The sequence below is a fragment of the Pollicipes pollicipes genome, unplaced genomic scaffold (genome assembly GCF_011947565.3).
Source record: "Pollicipes pollicipes isolate AB1234 unplaced genomic scaffold, Ppol_2.1 Scaffold_3087;HRSCAF=3621_pilon_pilon_pilon, whole genome shotgun sequence".
Taxonomy (NCBI): Eukaryota; Metazoa; Arthropoda; class Thecostraca; order Pollicipedomorpha; family Pollicipedidae; genus Pollicipes; species Pollicipes pollicipes.
This window is the reverse complement of record NW_023596225.1, coordinates 39,908,879-39,922,213: the sequence shown is the minus strand read 5'-3', so window position 1 is coordinate 39,922,213 and position 13,335 is coordinate 39,908,879. Positions and strand designations below refer to the sequence as shown.

General features: G+C 56.0%; 1 long non-coding RNA gene across 1 annotated transcript; it reads left to right on the top strand.

Moving 5' to 3' along the window:
• The first annotated feature begins 1,185 nt into the window (after nucleotides 1-1,185).
• On the top strand, nucleotides 1,186-13,335 carry LOC119114787 (uncharacterized). Its single transcript, XR_005096071.1, has 3 exons — nucleotides 1,186-1,304; nucleotides 2,291-2,394; nucleotides 13,199-13,335. It is a non-coding gene; the product is annotated as an uncharacterized LOC119114787 (long non-coding RNA).

Below are 13,335 nucleotides of genomic sequence, written 5' to 3'. Positions count from 1 at the left end.
GTTCAGAAGAATTCGGTGCATAAGTAGAGTAGTGCCTAATTTTCCTAGGTATTTCTTTATAAGCAATTGCAAAGATTCATAAGCCAATATCAATGACCATGCGTGAAGCGGCGTGGTCATTGACATCATCTCCATTGGCATTATTTTGAGTTAGTCTTAACCCAGTGCATTACTGTTACTGTAGGACGCTGCATCCTGGAGTACTCACAGGGCATTTTCCCATTCGTTTTACAAATAAGTGGATGCTGCATCTTATATCATGAAAGTAATGTCCCGATTGCATGCTTGGACAGTTTGCTTGAGCCGCGACGGAATCCCAGCATTATCTTGACTTGCGCAAGCCTCCCGGCTTGTTGCGTTTGCGCTGGCCCTGTCACCTGAGTGCTCCCAACCATGGGAATACCTCGCCCCAAAGTCATAAATAACAAGCATTAAGGACAGCTTCTCGTCTCACGCCTAGCCGTGATGGGACTTCTCGCGATCTCAAACATTCAAACGTTTGCCGTAAAATACTGACGCGTTCGACCGGTCCTGCGTTGATAACCGCTCCTCCTTTCGTCTCACGTGTGGTTGCTTGCTTGCCCCATGTTTTTAATGAAATGCGTCGCATTCCATTGAGCACCGAAGCCACCAGATTGAGTACCCGATGCTGGTAGTATTCTATTGAGCAACAGCACTGGCAGATTTAATGCCTGATGCGAGTAGCGTGACCTATTGAACCTTCAAAACACATTAGTCACAAGCTGATGAAGATGCGAGTGGCGTCTTAGAAATCCTTTTCACTCGCGATCCTTATCCCGTATGCCCCTGAGGACACCCTCTTCACATGACGCGGGAGAAAGTCCTCGGCGCGAGATAGCGCGAGCCGGGGGCACTTGTAAAAAGTGACCGCGAGACTCGCCGCCTCGGAGGGCGCGGCCGGCCGGGTGGCCAACAAGAGTGAAACCTCGCGCGGCCGCCGGCGGCGCTGCCGCCCAAGCGTGCCTCGTTGCGCCGAGGCTGGCCTTGCCGGGCCGTCGTTCCGCCACATGAAGAGGCTCAGATCATCGCTCGGGCCCGCCGCGCGTCGCCGCCGGCGCCGCGGAGCGTGACCCAGAATCGCGCGCGGCGTCGGCGCGCCGCCGCCAGTCGGCGCTGCGAGCTGCGGCGCGCTCCGGCCGCGTCGCGCGAGTCGCCGCCCGGGAGCGGAGCCCGCCGGCGGTGTGCAGTGCTCTCTCCGCGCGCGCGAGTGGGGCCCACGTGTGGGGCCCGGTGGTCGGGCGCTGACCACTGGACTCGGAGCGGGCGCGAGCGGCGGGTGACAGGTCAGTGGTGAGCTCCGCTCTGCTCTGCTCTGCTCTCCGCAGGTGGAGCAATTGCACGCTAGCATGCACGGCGGATCTTCCGCGGAGATGGGGAGAGTGAAGGATGCGACTTTGACCTCGCGTCGAGCTCTGGAGTCACATAGAGTTAATGTCAATTTTTCCGGAAATGTGGGGTGACCACCCGTCTTGATCCTTCCGGCTTCCGTCGTTTCTGACGCTATGTGACCGTGCAATGGAGACTTTGAACGTGGGGGCCACTGGGTGCTTGAACTAGCCGGATGAGGACCTCCATGTACTCGCGGAAGACTGGGCTATTTTTGTGTTTTGACCATTTGATGCTTGAACTAGCTTGTATGAATGCTTAAGTGCTATTGAATACTTGAATTAAGTGCTTGAACCAGCGCGGTAAAGACCTCCGTGCACTCGCGGAAAAATGAGATATTTTTGTGTTTTGGCCATCTGATGCGACATCAAAGTATGTTATATCCTCAGTAAGCTGGGATGTACGGTGCCACCCTTGTCTCAATCCCTCTTAATCACATAGTCACCACTGCGGGGCGTGCACCAAACAGCGCACGGTATGCTGAGGGCAAGGGCCGTTCCTTGCATCACGAGGCTCCCCATGAGGTATTCAAGTTGCATTCGCTTTTCAGTCATATCATAACAGCGGCGAACGGAATGGCGAAGATAAAGCGCGCTTCCAAACAATCTCCTGTGCGTATATTATGCAGAGCCTCAATGCAGCCCTCACCGACAACAGAGGCCCGCTATCAAGGACATGGTAGTACAACTGTCGTGAGTCCCGGCGAGGCGCTTAATCGGTGGATGTAGCAGATCCATTCCCCGCGAGCGATACCTGTCTGACGCGTCACGCGCGGCAGGCTCTCGCTCGCTCAGCACCCCGCTCACCTGTTTGTCAGTGTGATTAGCATCAGTGTGACACTTGGGTGATAAACAACTGTCACATATACCTGTTTCCTGTCCAGATGGTGCCCAAATGAGGGACCCGTACTTTCTGGCACATACACAGGAGGATAAACAAGTCAAACCCCGTTCTGGTGCGGGCCTCTTGAAGCAACTTGCACGCTTGGTGAGTAATGAAATGTCAAAAGTGCCGAAAATGGCAGCTAAAGCTCCTCATTTGTGGTTGATTCTGTCTAGCTGTTTGATGCTGTCTAGTAGTTGGTCCTGTCTTTAAGATGGTTTTGAGGAATTGATGGTGACTTTTTTGGGGGCAGCGGGTGCATCGACTGCAAATGATCATATTGCAGTTTTTTTTTAGTTCCCCCACGTAACCATGCTCTGGAAACAAAATTGCCCCAAACTGATTTTCAGAAACGAGCTTGAATCATGGAAGACATAAGCCATTGGCCCCTAGAAATCCTAAATATTCGCCCTCTATTTGCTTGAAATAAAGCCTTGTTTGATCGGCAAACATGTAGTGTTTGATAAGACAGACGTGGCACAGGCGGGCGGCTAGTGATCTACCCTTTTTCTGACTAGCAGGTTGCGGGTTCTGGTCTGAGAGCCAGCGTTGTTTACTTCTACCTTGAGACGATTGGCATTGCTCCGTTGCAATATCAAACATCATAACGATCACTTCAGTGTTATGGTCAACCCTCCAGCGTATGGGTATCGTGATCGCAGCTCCAGAGAAAGCTGCCGACGCTGAGATGATGCCGCTGCAATGCGACTGCAAACATCAAGCTCACAAGAAGCTGTTGAAACGCACTTCTTGTTTAGTTGAAAGTGAACGCGACGCGCATGGTCGCGAATCCTTGAATGGAGCGCTAGCAACTGTAGAAGCCATATAAGCGCTCAGGGGCCGTGGTGTAACCGGGGATCGACCCCGGGCTCCCCATGGGGAATTCGAAGGCGCTCACCACCCATAAGCAAACTCGTTACCCTTACTCTCAGTATTCCATGTCATTCCGAAGCCATTCAATACCGCGGACAACACATACTTCCCATCCACATGCACAAGCATCGAGCGGATTCCCACCCAGTGTAAGACGCATGCTGTCATTAAGTCCCTCCTATTCATTAGCGCTCCTCTGCTTGAGCTCCGTCACTGAGCGGCAGGCGTGCTGTTGTGTGGGCGCGAGATCCGCCGTTCACGCCGACACAATGCGTCGGCTCCCTGTCACACCTTGACCGCGACAGTCCCGGCCATTCAAGCCCGACCCGCCCGTAATAAGCCGTCGGGCGGGCCGGCTGGGCGCGTGCCGGCCGTCTCCAGCCTCGTCCGTGTCATGCGCACGTGGAGCGGGCCTATTGTCGGGCGGTCGGACGGCGGTGGGCGGCCCGGCCGGCATGCGGCCAGCCTTGGACGCTGGTGATTCTCTCAGGGTCACGGGCCGATGTCGGCCGGCGGGCATCGCATATCTCCCCCCCCAGAGAGAGGGCTATGAGCTCTTCTCATCTCAAGAGCTCCTACTATATCTTCTATCTCTTTCTATCTCTCATCTTATCGTCCTCTCGTCTCTCACCTCTCTTCTCCTATCTATCTTCTCCATCTCCGCTCTATCTATCGCTTCCCCCTATCCCCTTTCTTCTCCCTCTCTCGTCTAACTTCTATCTCTCTCTTTCTCTCTTTCTCCTCTTTTCTTATCCTTCTTCCCCCTATTCTCTCTCCCTTCCTCTCTCTCTTCTCCTCTCCTCTTCCACTCTTTCCTCTCTCTCTCCTCCTCTCTCTCTCTCCCTCTCTCTCTCTCCCTCTCTCTTACCCAACCACCACCCAGTTCTCCTTCTCTCTACTGGCCTTCCGTAACCCTTCGTCCGGCTGTTCCATGTCTCATTATTTCCTTCCCTCTCTATCCTGCTATATCAAGCTATCTGTCGGTCTCTACGCTCTCACTTCACTCTCACACAGCCCGTCTGTCTCTTCGCCGCCGGCCTGCCAGTCCGTGGACCCGGCCGTCCGGCCGCCAGTCGGTCCCATCTTCGTCTGTTCGTCCACACATCATGATTTCTGTCTGTCCTTCTGTCCTGTCTTGTCCTTCTACCACGTCTTGTCTTTCTGTACCGTCTGTCCTTCTACAACGTCTGTCCTTCTGTCCTGTCGGCCATTCTGTCCCGTCTGTCCTTCTGTCCCGTCTGTCCTTCTGTCCCATCTATCTTCCTTCTCCACCTGTCCGTCTGGGCCGTCCGCCCTTCCGTCCGTCCTTCCACACGTCTGTTTTCCTGCTCGTCCGTTAATGTGCCGCCTATTCATCAGCTGTCTGTTGGCGTGTCGGTTTGTCTCAAGCCTCGTTACGTCTCTAACGTGTAAACCAAATGCAGTTTTCTGGCAATCCACGGTCAGGGGTGTCGATACATTGTTCAATGGCGCGTGCGCAGCAAGCCACGTAGCCGAAGACGTGAACTTTGAATGTGCCCACTGCCCACTTGTAACCGTAAATCGAAAATTGCGCCCTAGCGCATCGCGTAGCGCAATTATCTTTCGTGCATACACAAATGTCTTGATGTGTTTTACACGTTACGTTTCACACGTGTCAGGAAGAGGAAGAGCACCACATACACCAGTTAACATCGCATCGCGAACGGTCGGAGGCCGGTGCCCTGCACCAGGCGAGCGCGGCATTAGTCGTGGGTCAGAACCGTGACCTTCACGGGCGCGACGCCGTGGTCGTGTGCCCAGGGAGGCGTCTCGGCCCGTGTCGCGGTCGCCAGCGGCTTGTAGCGAGCTGCGATAACCCGGGACGGCCGCTCGTCTAAATCACCCGTTCGGCACCCACGGCGAGGCCGCTCGCGCCGCGAGGGAGGTCAGTCACCCGCGGTACCTCCACTCCGGAGAGACGAACCGCGTCCCGGCCGCGGCATGCCCCTGTGGCCGCATGTTTGGAGCGTTTTATGGCCGGACTGTTCCGCTTCGGCATGGCATGCGACACGAGATTGAGGAAAATGGGATGGATCAGCGACCTCTCAGAGAGCGAGAAAGACCAGACGGCCGTGTCCGACGCCCATCTAGAGGATTTAAATTGACTGATGATAACCTAATTGTTCATATAACAGGATTTTCCGGCGTCTGTTTGATACGAGCGGACGGGAATATTCCTCTTTCTCTGAACAGCCGCCTGCGGAAACGTTATGTAAGAATATGGATGATTTCGAGAAAGCGCGAGTTATCAAGTCAGAAGGGCATATTTATCGCCTTCGCCGTGCGAACTGCGATAGTTTTTGCACCATACCTTTGAAAACATAATTCTCACTCCGGAGCAAGGCGAGCCTATGTAGGTGGTAGTTTCCGATCAGCAGCGTGAGGATTCCTCCGAAGAACCCAAGTTTACGAATGCGAGGTAAAAGCGCGTGAAGTACAAGCGATAGCTTGTAATACAAATGATAACATGGGAATTGCCACTGAAAATGTGCCTCATGAAATGTCATCGCACGTGGACTCTCAGCCACACATACTATTCGGGGACTACGTAGCTATCTCACCAGGAGCTCCTGTTCGATCTGGCCAATGAGCGGCGGCGTGACGCCATCTGTGAAGCACGTCAGTTGCTGATGACGCGGTGTGGCTCATGTTTAGGGCCAACTCACGTTGCAATCAGTACTCAGCTTTGAAGTGCATAATGCATGGTCTTTTTAGCATGTTGTGGGCGGGTAGGACGCCACGCGTTCGGCCACTGTTCTCACCACTGACCAGACCCCCCCCCCCCTCCCTCCCCCACGCGCTCGACCACTGTTCTCACCGCTGGCGAGATAGCCCGCCTCCCCCACGCGTTCGGCCACTGTTCTCACCGCTCACCAGATACATCCCCCTTCCCCATCCCCCACCCACAGCCCGTTCCTACCTCGTTATAACCTGTCATGCATCATAGCCAATTTCCTATGATGTATCTATGATGTTGATAAGATGCTATGCATCTTAAGTGGCCCAAATCCAACCAGAAATAGAACAAACTAGGTGAATCTATGTTTAAGATCGAGCGTGTTGATGCGGGTCCGCTCACTCAAAATTATTGGCAAAGAGCTCTGATTTAGTGGATCTTCTCAAAGTGGAGAACCTCCTTTTAATTAAAATTTGACGTCATGCAGCACCATCGATCCATATGAACGCGTCTTTTTATTTAACGCATCTTCGGTTGGCGTTTCATTTACTCCCGATGGCCTGTGACGTCATGTACTTTCAAGGCTTCGCATCGTTGGCATGCGTAAAATTGCATTGTTTAACCCAACCATTTTCACAAAATTGGCAGTGCTTGTAACTGACCTGACCTTCGAACTCACCGGACAGATGGATGGCAATTTGTATCCTGTTGGAAGCCACTCTGGCTCCGATGACCGATCGGCTGCTTTTCATTTCCCGCCTTTGTCCGCATTGTCTGCTGGTAGCACCCCACAGAATGGCTCCTTGCCGTCTTCATTCGGGGCAATTTTCACTCCTTGGAGCCGGCTCAGACGCCTGGGAAAGTTTCTTTGACCCGCACTTGTCTGATGGAGGAAGGTACTCAATTCTGGTCGTCTTTCCGTGGCCAGTAATAAGAGGTCTACGATAGCACAAGGTACTCGGGTACAGAGGAAGGCTCATCCTCTACAGACACATTCTCAAACCATATCAAACTGTTCTGTACTCTAGACCTCTGCATGCAATGGTGTGTACAACGTTTGGACTCCATAAATTTCCGGCCTACTCGCTGTTTTGTACAGGCAAGCGCTCCCGATCAGACCGTACAGGTATCTGACCTCAAGCGAGCCGTGGCTCAAGCTCGTCCTCTCCTCGCCGTCAGCGGCACTTCCAAGAGCGATCCGTTTCGCTTTCAGAAGCCCATATGCCGGGTCAAGAGCGCTGGTGTACGGTGTTGGCGAAAGTCAGCCGGGGGATCGATAAAATTCAACGACCGTCTTGCTTTGATTTCCACTGGGTCATGGCTGCTGAAAAAGACGCTCGTGATTTATTTCCGATCGTATTGAGTTTCCAAATGAGTGCACCAAATCGCAATTTTACAGCCTGGAATTGCTCCATAACTTTCACCTTTCAATGAGGCGTTGGCTGATTGAGGCTATACATGTGAGGCTGTGCCAATTTCCAGGGAGTAATTATTCTTCTCGTCTGCACGAATTCCTGAGGAACGGACGTGATATCGCAGTGCATCGACCCTCACGTGGAGGGTCCTGGCACAAATGCCCATTGTGCCGTGGCACTCGGGTGCTAGCAAGACCGCCGTAATCGCAGGCATTCCACGAAACGACAGCGTGCATCGCGTCTCCGTAGGGAAGAGGAGATATTAAACGCAACCTGTGCAGTTAGGAGTATGGTCTTAAGGGCACTGTCTAAAATAAGTGGCATGCTAATCGTACTTCGAAAACTGTGATTCCGTTGCTATTGTAGTTAACAAACAGTTAGATGTTCTCGAAAACTGTCACCTTTATAGAAGGAGTAAGAGATCAACCAGATCATCGGTTTAAGACTATCGATTCCAGATTGTTGGATGAGCTCCCGGCCAATTGTGAGTGTCAAGTGGGGGCGGTTTCCTTCCCATACATGCGACCACTCATTACCGCAAACAGTCAAATTCGCTGTCTGGCATCCGTGTTGCGTCATGAGTTCAAGACCAGACAGATAACTGGACGCGCGAGGCCACCTGCCGGTTCAAGCTCCGCATACGTCTACCCAGAGCGCATTTCCACACCACACGCCCTCCCGCCCCGACGCGAGACCCTCCACGCCTTATGCCGCCACTCACTCACTGCCACCGGGACCGCGCCCTGGGACCGCCTGCGGCCTAACTCTTCCGCCTGCTCAGCGGAGCTCGGCGCCCGTTCCCGGCGCGGGCGAGCGCGGGTCGCGGCCGGTCGCCTCTAACGACCGGCGCCTGGTGACCCGGCGCGAGCGAGCGCAGACCCGCCCGGGCCGACCGCCGCCGGCGGCCGTGCGCGCGCCGCCGTCCTCCCTGACCCGCCGAAAAAGAAAGTAGATAATGGCACGATTAGCGAGGAGTCTCCTGGCGGCTTTTTGGGGATGATTGCACAGGGCCGTTGACTGCCGGCGACGCTGGAAGCGGCCGACAGATGACGCTGATGGGCTGAACGGGCTCGCAGATCACCTATTGTTGGTGGCGTATGCTGACTTGCACGCTTAAACGAGGACCTTTATGAAGATTTGGCTGCTGATGAAACAGAGCGCAGGCTTGACTGTTATAGCTTCTGCGACTGTTCTCAGACCAGTTTAACTTTTGCTGACATTAAAAGTAAAACAAAGCTCCGTGGTTTCTGGTGATATCTCCATGTCTGGTGGGTTCCTGTGGGTCGTTTCACTTTCATCATTCATATGCATCACTCGGGTCAGATCTCATAAGAAGACTGGTTTCTGATACGACATTGTACCCTGTTGCTGACGTCCCACTTTGGATACTTCGTAACTGCACGGCAGCAGACGAAACTAATGTGCCGGATACATATGTAATACTGGGCGGAAACGTTTTCATCAATGACATCGCAAGTTAATTGCATTGCGCTCAGGGGCCCACCACACAGACAAACGATAAACAGCTGAGTGATGTTTGAACAATGCTGAATTTAATTCCTCATTAATGCACCGCCCGGCGGCTGTCTTACCCTCGGCCCATCGGCTGGGCGGCGCTGTGTCGAACGGCCGGCGCCCCGCGCCGCCTCGTACACCGGGTCACGTGACCACGTCATCGTCCACTCATCTGGGAGGGTGACGGGGCAGAAGGCGGCTCCATTCATCAGCCCACTACCGGGCCGGCGCTGGCCGAAGCCGCCGCCACCGGCACCGAATGGGGCAAGACCGCAAGTGCGCGGTGCGCAGGACTTCAGTGCTCGTCGCGCCGCGTTCCGCGTCGGATTTGTGCTTGCTCGTCTCTGTCACTACGGGTGCCGACGTGAGTGGTCTCGGACAGAGGCGTGTGCGTCGTGAGAGTGTGGTGTAGACGTGGGGTGGCTAGAGAACGGGTAGACTGCCGGAGCTTCATGACGTCATGCACCTTATTCGGCTTGCAGGGCTGGAGAACAGCTATGACCTGCAGACGTCCCAGTATGCACGTTGCATTTGTATGAGTGCATACGTCGGAGTCTGCATGCCTGCAACTATAGACAGATGACGTGCATGTCCGTGGCAGCTGTACCAAAAAAAAGACGTCGTGTTCCGGTGCAGCTGCTTTTGTCGAGATGTTTAAAAGTCAGCAGGCTTTATCGAATGCATATCGCAAAACGAAACGACGCTTGCTCCGAACACCCCAATGTAAAACGCACTTGCCGCACGTCCGAAGCTTAGGTTTACAGGGACCGTCACGCACCATCAGACGCGTGCGTGACACCAAAGTGACGTCAGTGCGTGTCAGTTCCACGTCCGCGTCAAAGCACGTCACGTCCGCGAATGTCAGGGCTGCTGGTGGCGGAGCCCGGACCGCTGGCAGCGCGGAGGAGGCCGAGGCGGCCGGCCAGCGCCAGCCGCTGCAGCCGGCGACGACAGCGCGGGTCAAAGCCCCGGTAACTGCCGACAGTAACGAGCTCCTGCCTCCGGCCGGCCACTTACGCCACGGATGATAGAGTATCGACGTGGCCAGGTGGTCTGCCGACCACCGGCAGGGGACGCGCCGTCCGGCCGTCGGCATTTCACAACGCTCCGGGTCGTCTCACGGCGGCTGAGAAACGACCCCGGCGCCGCCGAGGCCGGAGAGCGGGTCCGCCGCCGCCGACTGCGCCGTAACGAAACCGACGGGCACGGGGCGGTCCCGCTGCGCCGAAAACGCCCGGTTACGCCCGATTTGAGAGGCGTGGCTGGTGTCGCGTCTCAGTCGGCGCGCTCCGCCCGCTTTCGATCGCACGGGAGAGCAGCGCGAGACAGATCGACGAGAGCTCGGGAGTGTCGCGAAGGGCGGCGCTGGCCGGCGCGGCCGCCCCTCGCGCGTGACCTCTCAGCTCGGCTGGTGCCGGGTCGGGGAGGCGGCGCGCTCGGCTGGCCACGCGCCTCCGCCCGAGCCCGGGGGCGGCTCTGATTGCCGACCAAGTGGGCTCGGTTCCGGGCGGCGGCGGCGGCGGCGGCGGCCCATGAGCCGGGCCGCTCCGCACCTGGTCTGCCGGCGGGGCCGTCAACCCCCGGCGGCGGCCGACAGCCCCGCCGCACCGCAGCGCATCCGCCCGGCGGCGGGCGGGGGCGGCGGCTGAGGGCGGGACGTCCGCACGCCCCAGGCACGAAGTCGCTCGGTCGATAACGCACAGCCACACACGGAGGAGCGATGACCTGCGTTCTCGCTGCCAGACGCCGCAACGGCGTTCGGACCGCTGGATGGCGTTCCGGAAATCGGAAAAGCAGTTGCGCGCTGTTGATCGAACTTGTTTGGAACACCTGCGAGATGCGCCGTTCGATCGCGAAGGAGCGAGAAAGAGGTGTCATAGCACAGCGGCGGCTATTTAGGGAAGCGTTGGCTGCAAACGGACCATGCGTGGCCCTTTCAGAAGACCGCAATTTAAAAGTTACATCCATTGTACCTGTGACAGCTGCGAAATCCGCTGCCCACCTGTCGGCTAGGAGCATCACTTGGCACCTGGGAACCCCATGTTTACCAAACGGCCTGAGGTGCGCTCGGTGCGTGCGGTCCCACGGTCCGAGCGATAACGAACAGTGACGGCGGTGATTCCGGAAACGTGCCGCAAATGTTCTGACCAATGAGATAGATGGGCCGAGGAGGAAGTGAATTATGGATTGTAATGCATTTAGCGTATAATAATAGCCACAGAACGGCCGAAGCAGCTAAGATTGATTTGAAAAGCCACGGTTGGAGTGTGATGAAAGCCAAGGCATTACATGCTTGGTGACATCCCGAATTGTCGCCCATCACAACATTTCGTAAAACCATTATTGATTCAAGAAGTGTGACCAAAGAAACCGCGAATTGTGTGTCGCACCTGAACGAATTTGGTGACAAGTATTTTGACAATCACCGCGTGAAAAGCAATGCGTTATCGAAATGAAGTAGACCACGCTCAAATTGTTTCCATTTGTTGTAAAATGTTAATGGTGTGCCTGGAAATCCACCCGATAAACGTGAGATAAATGAGAGTAACTTGCTGTCTGAGTTGGGTCCCGTTGAATCATCTTGGTTCGTTCTTTGAATGGTTTAAGTCTTTCAAATGACAGAGCGATAAAGCTATCTATCCAGGCGAATGCCTATTTTAACGAGAGAAAACTTTGGCAGCCACCGTGCCCTGAGCCAGACCCGTACCCTGCTACGCCGTTACAATGCCCGGGGACGGCGTGGGAATCCAAGGCAGCTAAGTATTGGTCTGACAGCTGAGCATGGTCGGTGTTCGTTCGATCGGCTGCTGTTGCGTTCCATGCCTGGCTGTGCTGCGGTGAAGGGGGCAGAATAATGGAGTGTGGGTAATTACTCGATTTAAAACACGCGTTATTGTGGCCTGTCCAGTAACGTTCAATGTGTTTGAGGGTAGGATTGGACAATGCGATAAATGGGACTGCTTTGTCAAAACTCACTGAATGACTTCGCATTTTGCTGCGCTCAGTAGGCATTTCTAGTAGCTGTAAAAAAAAACATACTGATTGAATTCCTTGGTGATCAGTAACAACGAGACCCTAGCCAGGAAACTAGCTTGGACGAATCGGAACAGTGGATTGACATACGTCTTAAAAGATCCGTTTAAAAGCACTATCTCATGCAGTGAACTTAAACAGCGCGCCTGAGCACCCACCGCCGTTCAGAAGCGCTCGCGGCAAACGCGTTGGTACAGCGTCGCCCATAATGGCCCAAAGCGCTGAGACCGAGCCACAGTATCGCTCCACAAGAAACGTCAACGACGGAACACACCGAGAGCCGCTCCCGGCGCGTTTGTTTTAGCGCCGTCACGCGCAGCCGCCGCGGCGACGACACTCCACCGTCACGGGCCCGGCGGGCGTCGTCACGGCCGAAACCCATACAGCCCCGGCGCGCCAACCGCACGCGGCTCACGCGAACGCCAGCTGGCGGCGCGCGCGCGCTGCGCGTGACCGCCCGCGCGCCGGTGTTTGTCGCGGACGCGGCGGCCTGTTGGGCAAGGCGCCCCGACCTCCGGCCGACGGTCGGTGACGTCACACTCGCCGGTCAGCGAGAGGCGCCGCCCGCCGCCAGTCATCGTCTGACCATTGGCGTCAGCGGCCGGCCCGTCGGCGGCGACGGAGGCGGTGACGTCACCGGCCGCGATGGCGCAGCTTGAGAGCGGAGGTTCTCGCAGCACGCCGACGCCCGTGCTCGGCGCTCGCCGGTCGCCGCGCCACCCCGCGCGACGAACGTGACACCGGCTCGATGACGTCACCGCTGGTGCGTGACGTCGACGCGATGGCGTTACGAGGCCAGGCGTGAACCTGTCCATCCGTAAACGGACGCTTGGATTGGGCGTGATGCGCGCAAGTGGGCCATTGGTCCTGGTCGTTAGTTCGGTGTCTTTCGACACGTCTTGAGTTAGAGGATAGAACGCCGGCACAGTGAATCGCACTGATTTTCATTGCAGCACGCCAGTTATTTATGACGAACCTAGAATAATTATCAAAACATCGCAATCCCTCACAATTATAGGGCGGTGTGGTACAGTGATAAGGGCACTTGGCTCTGGACGTGTTGGTCCTGAGTTCAAGTCCTTGCCACGCCTCTACCACATCCCACGTGATACCTAATGCAGGCATCCTACCTCTAGATGGCCCTGCCAGTCGGCAAGACATAAAGCTCCAATCAGTATTCATCTCTGCTTAGGCTTGGATAGGGGGAGGGGCAGTCAGCAGCTGTCAGGGGCGGTCAGGGGCGGTCAGCAGCTACGGGCGGCCACCGCCACCACCACCGCTCAGCGTCTGTATATGTCTCCTCAGCAGAGTGCGGTCAGCAGCTGCGGGTAGCCGCCGTCACCACCACCAATAGCGTCTGTGTCTGTCTCCTCAGCAGATCTCGGTCAGCAGCTGCGGCCGCTCGACATGGGAAACCAGCAGTCGCATGGAGCCGAGCCGGGCTCGGCGTGGGTGCGCTCGTTGCCCCGGGACCGCTCGGGCCGGCTGCTCACCTACGGCAGGCCGGCGCTC